Source organism: Buceros rhinoceros, unplaced genomic scaffold (assembly GCF_000710305.1).
Source record: "Buceros rhinoceros silvestris isolate BGI_N320 unplaced genomic scaffold, ASM71030v1 scaffold1739, whole genome shotgun sequence".
Classification (NCBI taxonomy): Eukaryota; Metazoa; Chordata; class Aves; order Bucerotiformes; family Bucerotidae; genus Buceros; species Buceros rhinoceros.
Window position 1 is genome coordinate 71,207 of NW_010429595.1, and position 9,047 is coordinate 80,253.

The window sequence follows — 9,047 nt, forward strand, 5'->3', positions numbered from 1 at the left end:
CCTTCTGCCTCCCTACCCCAACAGGGGCAGATCCAGGGAAAAAGTAGTCCTTGAGGTGCTGGAGCACATCCAAAGAAGGGCATCAAAACTGGTGAAGGATTGAGAGTGCAAGTCTTCTGAGGAGCAGCTGAGGGAACAGCAGGGGTTGTTTAGCCTGGAGAAAAGGAGACTCAGGGGACACCTTATCGCTCTCTACAACTACCTGAAAGGAAGTTGTAGTGAGGTGGGGGGTTGGTCTGTTCGCTCAAGTAAAAACTGATAGGACAAGAGGAAATGGCCTCAAATTGTGCCAGGGGAGGTTTAGACTGGACATAAGGAAAAATTTCTTCCTTGAAAGGGTGGTGAAGCATTGGAACAGGCTGCCTAGGGAAGTGTTGAGTCCTGTTCCTGGAGATATTTAAAAGATGTGTAGATGTGGTGCTTAGTGACATGGTTTAGTGGTGACCTGGCAGTGTTAGGTTAATGGTTGGACTTGATGATCTTAAAGGTCTTTTCTAACCTAAATGGTTCTATGATTCAATGATTCTTACTTGGGAACAGCTTTAGAAGTGAGAATGTAAAGATAAATAATTTTTTCTTTGTTTCTCTCTTGCCTGTGGAAGGAAAAGGGAAAAAGCAGTTGATGTTCCTGGTGGCTAACAGCATGACCCACCAAATAATTCATATGCTTACGTTCATTGAAAAGTAGGTTTAACAGATGTCTCATCACTGGAAATTTTTCAAAGAAAATCTAACTTCATTTGAAGAACAACAGCATAAGGAATAAATTCGAGACTTTCTGTGGCCTCATTGCAGCTTGACTGCTGTCTGGAAATCCTATCATGACAGTAGCATTAGTAACTATAACTCTGGTATTTCCTACTGTAAAAACTGTTATTCTAGATCGTTTCTAAAGTAATGTGTGGGTGTGTAGTTGCATGCATGGACTCCCTAACTATTTCTGGAGGCCGCCTACCCTGTGGTACACTGTCATCCCTTTCTGACCAGGCTGGGTCCTCTTCTTCCCACACCCAATTTTATACCAGGCCACGTGTCTTTTGACTCCTCATCAGCTTCAGAGAATCCAAGCAGCTCCTTCAGCGCCTGTGGAACTCTACCCTCACCCTGGGAGCTGCTTCAGCAGGTGTGAGTTGTGCCAGAAGGAGAGTCGTGCCTTTGCCCCTCTGCCTTACCTTTCCTGGGCAGGTAGGACAGCTGAATGATCTGCATAAGCTCCCTCCACCGTGCCAAGGTGCTCTCCTGCTTGAGAGCCACCTTTGGCTGCTGGTGGCAGCAAGCCATGGGAGAGAGGATGTGTTTCTCCATGCTGACAGGTGTTTCTCCATGCTGACAGATGCTTCTCAAGGCAGGGCATCTGTACACTCTAAGGAGCGACCAAAGCCCAGATCTATGCTTTTTGGGTGGCTTGTGAAACCTTCCTCCATGCCGTCTCTTTTCTGTCTAACTCCCGCATGAAGTATCAGCAGATTTTGGACAGATCATGCAGGAGAGCCCAGAGCCTGATCTTGCTAACTGGGGATGAGCTATCTGCCAGCCACCCACTGTATTTATGCACCTATAAGAAAACCCAACAGATCCTTGGAAAAGTACAATAACTGTTTTTTCTTAGCAGATTTTGCAGATGTAAAGGAGAGTTGCTTTGCTCTCTGAGAGGGTCCTTAATGCCATACCTACACAAATTTCCACCATCTTCAATGGTCTCAGGCAGCGTTTTTTCTTTTATCTCAGGTAGGAGCAAAACCATACAGATAACACCCTGGTGCTTAGAAAAAGGTTTAAAAATGCCTGGCTCATGTCACAGCGAACATAATCAAAAGAGCGCAGGCAGAACATTCTTCCCTGGAAAAACACTGCAAGATTCAATTAGTGAGGAGGGAGAGAGTTAGACAAGACATTAAGACTAGCCCTTTACTGGAGGAGAGATGTTAATGAGCATTTGACTTCTCCTTCAGTTAACTGAATGCACTGGAAGGGAACCCTGGAGGGTGTTTGGGAAAGTTTCTTACACATCCCTCAGAAACCTGCTGCCTCAATGCTGGGCTGAGAAGCAGAGAAGGGGTAGTGGGTTTTGGCTGCACCACCCAGCAGCTCTCCTGAACCTTTGCAAGGTGTATTTTATACTTGCAAACTTCTTTTCAAGGGCAGTGCATGAGCCATAGGCTCCTCAGCTGCATCCACAGCCTTGAGCTGGCCTCTTGCAATATCTTCCAGAACTGGAAAGATACACTCAGCTAACAGCAGATGGAGAACTTACCTGAGGAATGTTGGCTACAGCTCAGGATTTACCACAAATAATTTCATAGCTTATGGTAATTTCCATCTTGCTCCAGCAAGCTGCAGTCATTTTAAACCAATAAAGAGCTGGCAAGACATTGTGAACATTCAGGTTGTAATACAAAATTAGGGTTTTTTTCTGCCTATAAAACAGCATTAAAGATTGAATTTAAGGAAACAGTAAGTTTGCTGTCACGAAAAGTCAAGGGTACAGCACATAATGGTGTCTCGTTTCACTCAATAAAAAATTTATAAAGCAATTGTCTTGTGATTCAAGCAAATTACCAATAACTGAAAGAAATCGGTGATGCAAAGTAGATTGGGTTATCCAGTGCATTAACCAAGAGCATATGCAAGGCAATAAAATGCTTGCAATAAAGCTAAAGAGGGCAGCTGCATTGTTTGGTAGTTGAAAGCTGCTTGTCAGCAAGATACTCTGTACTTTTGGCAGAGGCTTCTGATGGCTTTCAGGCTGGGACAAGTTTGTGTTGCCCCCTCTCTCTCAGGGTGTGCTTTACAATTGCTTTCACAGCTGGAGCTACAGCTGTCTGCTGCAAATAAATGAATATCCCAGTCCTGTGTGTAAAGTCAGCCCAGGACACCCCTGCGTGCCATGTGTCCTTTTAGATCCCAGACTGACCCTGGATGATGGCTTCAGCTGTTTCAGCTATTAGTGCACACAGAGCATTGGCTTTCTCTCTCATTTTAACCAGCTGAGGGACACATCAAGCTCAGGTCAGTATTTTACTGACCCATAGCTGCGAGTCAGCCCTGCTAGCAGAGCCTTTCCAGAGCTGAGACACCAGCTGCTGCTACATGTTCTGCAGCAATTGCAGCTGTGGGAGTCTGGGGCCATCCCCACCTCCCTGCCAGGGCTCTGCCACCCCCACAGAGATGGTCTGGGTGAAAAATGGCCCTTCGCTTGAAGAGCTGGAGTTTGGACCATGGGCTTTGAAGGTAGCTTGTCTTGGTGCTGGCAGTGCCAAAATGGGTAAGTGGGGAAGGCTGGTGTCTCTGCTGGCAGATTCTGCCACCAAGTCCTGCAGGGCATTAAACCATGGGCTGAGCTGTCTTGGCAGCAGCATCCTCACTGGCCCTGTCCATCCCTGGTGCAAGGTGCTCACCTCGGCACTGCTGGTCCCCATGCCCTGGCACAGACAGCAACTGTGGGACTTCCACCCTGCCTTCCCCCAGCAAAGCGCAGCGATCTCTTGCATGGCCCCTGTGCTCCCCCGTCACTTCAGGGATTTTGCCTGTGACATTTTTCAGTAACACTTTGTGGTTTTGTCCTTGTCCCACTGTGAACTAACAGTAGTTTGGTACTGTTATGTCTGTGGTTTCAGGCTAGTTGTATCCCGTAAAATAAAAGGAAAGATTTCATTTGATGGCCCTTTAGGGACACACTGCTTTGAGACTAAGGCCCTGGAGAGAATGCTCAGCTAAACAAAAGCCAAGTGCCTGTCACTGTAGTTGCTCAACATCCTACATTTATGGCAGCAGCACTGTTGATATGTAGATGTGGAAAGCACTTAATCTACCCAGATGGTGTTTCAGTGTGTGCATGCGCTCATACATTTTTACTTTTCAGAAACAGAAAACATGGGGATTCTTGAATTAAACCCCCAACTCATGAATTCAAATCCAAATTTTAGGCCAGACAAAAACTGTGGATTTAACATGGCTCATCTTGTGATGTAGTATCCGCCGACCTGCCATCTGGTTTTATGCCATTTTGGAAATTTTATTCCCACCATTTCTCCAGCCTCTCATTAGGCTGTATAGATGCTGATGGTGGGACACGCATCAGCTTTTGTGGTATTTGTCTTCTTTGGATCACAATACTGACATGGGCCAGATTAGCAAGGATCGTTTTCTGTTTTCCAGTTCAATAATCAAGAGACCTGGAGAGAATTTATTGACAGAAAAGGTTTGCATGACTCACTGTCTCGCACTAACACGGTAACAAGGCAAGAACCACCTGCCATCATGTTTGCGCAGCCCAGGGGTGGCGATGGCCCGTGCAATCCAGAGTTGGCGTGAAGGTGGAGGGGAACTCAACGAGTGCAGAATAGAGGAAATCTGGATACGTGTTCCCAGCCGCTATTCCCACATGCGTGATGATCCATGGTAGAGGACGGCGCTTGTGAACCTAGGCAGAGAACAAGGTGTGAATGAACCCTTTGAGAGAGAGTTTATGCAAAGAATGGAGATTGGGTCAGAAGCAAAACAGGCTCAAATCAATAATGATGAATCACACATTTCCACTTGGGCTGCAAAAGTCTTCCTTTACTAACCGTACATCTAAATGAACGTGTATTTTTTCTGATCTGAGGTGTGCAGACCAGGTCTAGAAATGAAGGTTTCAGTTTTTCTCCATCTTCATCTTTGGATTGGAGATTCTGGGAGCACAAGCAACAGAGGGACAGGAGATTACAGCGGCCAGGGGAGATGGTGGTGAGCACTACTATGGATTTTTCTCTGGATTAATGGGAGGATTACAGTTTTAATTTTCCAGTTAAGTAACTGGGGGCAAAATAACTTCTCCAGACTGTTTTGGGGAAATAAAACATGAAAATTTAGATAGACAGTCTTCATATCTGTGCAGTCATGTGTATGAGGTTGTTGCGTGGCCTGAAGCAGCATTTAAAAAAATAATGAACAAGGATATTCTGGAATTTTCAGTCATGAGATTTGGTGAGTTTACTGTTGATTGTTACTACTTAAAGGAAGATTATTTTTCTTGTCTGTTGGCTATTTCTGAAAGCTTCTTTTCCCAAATGTGCTCTGCGAGGGTCCTAGGCAACTAAAGAGAAGAAAACTCCCTTGCCCTTCCTTTAGGCAACTGCAGTGATTTTGGTTGCCAAGCTGCTCCCTATTCTGAACCCAAACCAATCCTAAACTCTTTACATTATTTGCTCTGAGGTTTGCATATATGCAGCAAATGCAGTGCAGTGCCCTGGAAAGAGAGAGGTGGCTTCTTATTTTCCTTGGGAATGTGCTTAATAAGATCTGTAGCTTTTTCATTTTGCTTTTGACCTATGAGCCACCTGGGGAACTCGAGCAGACACATGCAATACGCATAAGCATGACAGCTTTGGGGAAAGAAGATGCATGTTACTGGTGCACAGAAAATGAAAATGGAATTGAGTTTCTCAGGCTAGGATCCTATGGCGTATTGAATACCCAAAGGCGGTATTGAACTCAGTGATAGCTTTATCTGTCAGTGATTGCACTCTGATTTGTGCTCCACTTTAACGACAACATAGCCCATTTAAAAAAATTTTTTAAGGCTAAAACCAGTTTATTATAGTTTGGAAACATTAGTCTGAGATAAATTCCGTTGACATGTTTTAGAAATGGCTAATAGTCTGTGGATATATAAAAAAACAGCTGTAAACTTGATCCTTTTACTTCTCCATGTTAAAAATCACCTTTCAAAAAACCAAAACCCAAAGAAAACCCCCCTGTCAAACCTGTTCATTGATCTGGTTATGGAATTTTATAAGGAGCATTTTTCATTCTTTTTTTTTTTTTTTGCAAATAGTCAACAGAAGTCTGTTGATTGCTTTAAAAAAGAGAGGCTATTTTAATCAATGATTAGAAAAACTCACTTCTTGCAGTAGCTCAAGTACTGTTCAAGAAATAGCAGCTTATTAGTTTGTGATGAGTGGCAAAGAGTCCAAACATGGAAGAGTTATGTGTTGCAGGTAGTCCCTTGCTCTTAGGGGATTCAGACTAAACCCCTGGTTAGGGGTAACAGACCAACAGAAATATGCCAGACCTCATCTGATGTTGTCTCAGAAATCTTCTGTGGAGCTCTATGGTTTATCCCTACAGAGAAGCCTCAACTCCCACTTTACAAGTCCCTGGTTTTGGCTTGGAGTTGCTGGGAGATGTAAAAGTGAGCACTTACCAATAGTAGAGCAGGAAGAAGAAATTGGTCAGTGTGACTGTGAGCTGGAGGCACCTCCAGTGTGGAAGCAGATAAGCCAGGGCAGTGAGGATGAAGAGTCCCACACTGAAGGCAAGCTGATAGGTGATGCCCACTGCCCTCTGGTAGTTTGACCCAAGAAATTCTGCAGCTGCAAAGACAAGTTGTATGAGCAAAAATAAATTGGTTTGGAGAGCCAGGGAAACATAACTCCTGCCAGCTAAAACCACGTGGAGACCCCATGCGTAGCTGTGCCCTTGTGTCATGCTGTGCAGGCATGAGTTTGGATGGGAAAGCAGAGCAGGTCTGGGGCCCTGGTGTAAATCACAGGACAAGTCCTGACCCTTCCTCTGCTGGTCAGATGAGGACTTTGTCCCCTGCCTTTGAGGGTGTCAGACCCTCACCCATTAACACAGAACAAACGTTGCTTTCTTCCTCTCACTCCTTCTATAAGAACTAAATGGAAAAATAAAACAGACAACTGGCACTTGCTTGCCTCCCTCTCCCTCCTCCTGCACGGCTTGGGAACAGAGCAAAAATTGTTTTGCCACCAAGGCTGTGACACACAAGTGTTACCTCTCACAGCACCACTTGCTGCCCTTACTGGAAAAGTGTCATACATCTTCAATTCCCTTCAAAAAGGTTTTCAAATTGCTCTTGTCTCTATTCTTCATCCTTCATTTTGGCATGTGACTCTCCAGGTATGAATGCTCCGTAGTTATCAGAGCTGCCTCCTAATTTTTCCATTTATGTCTACAAGCGGGTGCAAGCTTGGGTCATAAACAGCTGTATTTAAGCAAAGAGGTGCAATCTGGCAGTAAATAGTACAGGGTCACTGCCTGCTTTTGTTAACACACAGCTACTTAAAAATTGCATGGCACAAGTGGAGTCAGCCCTGCTGCTAAACAAGGAGTTCCTGCCCAGAAAGCATAATTGCAAGCTGCCAAAACTGGAGACATAGCCTGTCAGCCAGTCTCCCTTGCTGACCAGTCCCTGTATCAGGCAGAAGATCACTGACCAGGTGTAGGTTGGCACAAAGGCTATGAGAACTACCAAGACCACATTGATGAGGACTGCGACCAGGAGGCACACTCTGCGGCCAAACCTGCAGTGGAAAAGAAAAGAGAAGAACAGCTCAGCTAGTAGCAGCATAAGGTGGCAAACCAAAGGGTTTGAAGAGGCTGGAGATGGTCCCTGTCCTCTCCTTCTCTGTTCATTTTGAGTGGGAGTCCGTATCTACTCTTCCCTTTGCAACATTTTACTTCTCAATGGAACTCAGGGGACTACCCTGGTCTGTGTTTTTGGGTCATTGCTCACATCTAGTTAAAGACTTAACTAATAAGTTCAAGAAATGCCCTGATAGAGCTCTTCAGCCCATCTTTCAAAACTGCAGTAGTTTTTTAATGGGGATCTTGCTCAATAACTGCGATCCTTACCTATTTTCTCATCAACCTTGGCTGACTTCAGCTCTTCTTGAAGAAGGTTTTGGTCATACCTGTTATTTGTCATTCCCTGTATCACCATGACTCATTGATAGAAATAAATTGTTTCTAAAAGAAACAAGCTTGCTGGAACACTGGAAAGGCATTCATTTTCTAGCTGACAGAGACGTATATTCAGTTAGAAGCATGATTTATGAAAGCCATTAAACTAGTCAGTGTCCACTAGCAAAAATAGCATGATAATAAATGCCAGCCAAAACAAATATCTTCTGTTCTCCACAATAACATCAGCAGATCCCATTGCTCAAACTTTCCTCCTATCATAAGCCTGACATACAGACATTTTTGACTTGCCTTGAAGTCCAGCCCAAGAGAACCTCATCAGACCATCAGAGGAGCCTTCTCCCTCTAAGTTCCTTTCCCATTGCTCCAGCCTTGAATGGCAGAGGTACAATGCTGCATGTTAGCACTGACCTCAGGAGCTCTCTAGGGACACAGGCGTGCCATTTCCAAGACACCTATGACTCAAATGTCAAAGTCAGCACCTGGATGTGTGCCCAGAGACTGATCAAGTAAATGAGTAGGTCTAATCTGTCAGAGAGAAGCACATTTGGAAAGAGCTTATGAAACATCCCCTGAAGCACTAGAAATGTTTGCACGAGTCGTCCTGAGTACAGCGGACTGCAGCAATCTCATGCAACGAAAAGCTGGCACTCCAGCTGCACTCAGGCTGTCTGACAAGAAGAGGATGGATTATCTCAAATTCAGGAAACACAGAATTCACGAGCCTTTTCCCCATTCCCTCTACTGAATTTGAGGCTCCTGGGGTTTTTTTTTTGGCCTAAGCCAACACCCTCTGCATACAGGATTTTGTATTACTCTTGGGTGCTAGCAGTGCAGGGACCATGGTGAACTGGAGCTAGATGGCAGTGAGCAGAGCCGTAGAAAACCCCTCAGTGCTATGATATGCATATAAGTAATGGTATCATACTCCCTCATGTCTTTTCATACTTTTGCTCGATAATAAGCCTTGGTAAAAAGATCCTTCAGTATTTTGACACAGAGAGCAGGCATTTCGGATATAAACGGCTGTGGGTTTGGGAGGTCCAGTTTCTATGGGCTTGCACAGTCATATGCTGCCAAGAAATGCTTTTGCTAGTGAGCATGATTGCTTAACCCACCTCTGTGCTGAAAAGTGATCTGAAGAGTGGTGTCTCTGATGGCAGAGGGATCTGCTCACTGCTGTTTCATGTCCTGTCATGCTTGGATGAGAGGCTGATACTTATCCCCTCCTTTGTTCTCATAAGCTGTCATCATTATCCCAGCATCAGTTCTGGGAAAAAAGGATGGAATACTTCCAAAGTCACTAGAGGTCTGTCCAGAAAACCAGGATTTGGATT

At 44.8% G+C, this 9,047-nt stretch overlaps 1 pseudogene; it reads right to left on the reverse strand.

Moving 5' to 3' along the window:
- Positions 1–2,115: 2,115 nt before the first annotated feature.
- Positions 2,116–9,047, reverse strand: part of LOC104499202 — a 20,353-nt pseudogene continuing 13,421 nt past the window's right edge.